Source organism: Abrus precatorius, unplaced genomic scaffold, assembly GCF_003935025.1.
Source record: "Abrus precatorius isolate BTA unplaced genomic scaffold, Abrus_2018 Scaffold2, whole genome shotgun sequence".
NCBI lineage: Eukaryota > Viridiplantae > Streptophyta > Magnoliopsida > Fabales > Fabaceae > Abrus > Abrus precatorius.
The window spans coordinates 32,456,392-32,457,297 of record NW_020874362.1 but is presented as its reverse complement, the minus strand read 5'-3'; the positions used below and the strand labels follow the sequence as shown (position 1 = coordinate 32,457,297).

Sequence of the window (906 nt, the reverse complement as noted above, 5' to 3'; positions counted from 1 at the left end):
GAAAGCGCAGAGAATGACAGAGGGAATAAGATCAATTCAATATTACATGACACCTACTACTAGAGGCACCCCTGGAAGCATCGTGGCCCCTAATGTGGAGGCAAACAATTTTGAGTATGAAACCAGCACTCATAACCATGGTCTAGAACTCCATACAGTTTGTAGGCATGCCTAATGAAGACTCCAATTTACATCTAACAAAGTTCTTCCGATTAACGGACACTATAAAGTACAATGAAGTCTCCAATGATGCTATTCGACTCCAACTTTTCCCCTTCTTAGTATCTGAAAGGGTGAATGCATGGTTTTCCTCACTCCCAACCAATTCCATCACAACTTGGGAGGATCTCACTCAACAATTATTGGAAAAGTACTTTCCCCCATCAAGATCCTCTAAGCTTATGACAGAGATATGTTGCTTCCAACAACATGAAACCGAATCTTTATTTGAGGCATGAGAGCGATTTGGAGAGCTTTTGAGGAGATGTCTTCATCATGATTTTTCGACGTGGAGACAGGTGCAAATCTTTTACAGTGGCCTATCAATCACTACTAGGGCTACAATTGATGCCGCTGCAGGAGGGTCCCTCATAAGAAAAGATCCAGATAATGCATACAAGCTAATAGATGATATGACGTCTTCTAGCTTTCAGTGGCACACTGCTGACTCTTACGACATCAAGAGGAAAGAGACCACCCCAGTCTACCAAGTAGAGAGCAGCAGTCCACTAATGAACCAAATGGCAGCCCTTACAAAGCAACTAGAATCTTTAATGAAGGCTCAAGACCAACTTGTAAGAGCTTCTGCAAGCGCAGAATCTAAGCAAGAGGAGGCAAATTTCATGAGTAATCACAGTTTAGGGTGAAGGAGTAATCCTGCTAACTCTTGGGGAAATGGCTTTGAAA

General features: G+C 42.5%; 1 non-coding gene across 1 annotated transcript; it reads right to left on the bottom strand.

Moving 5' to 3' along the window:
• Positions 1-395: 395 nt before the first annotated feature.
• Positions 396-502, bottom strand: LOC113860347. Its single transcript, XR_003503800.1, has one exon. It is a non-coding gene; the product is annotated as a small nucleolar RNA R71 (small nucleolar RNA).
• Positions 503-906: the final 404 nt, after the last annotated feature.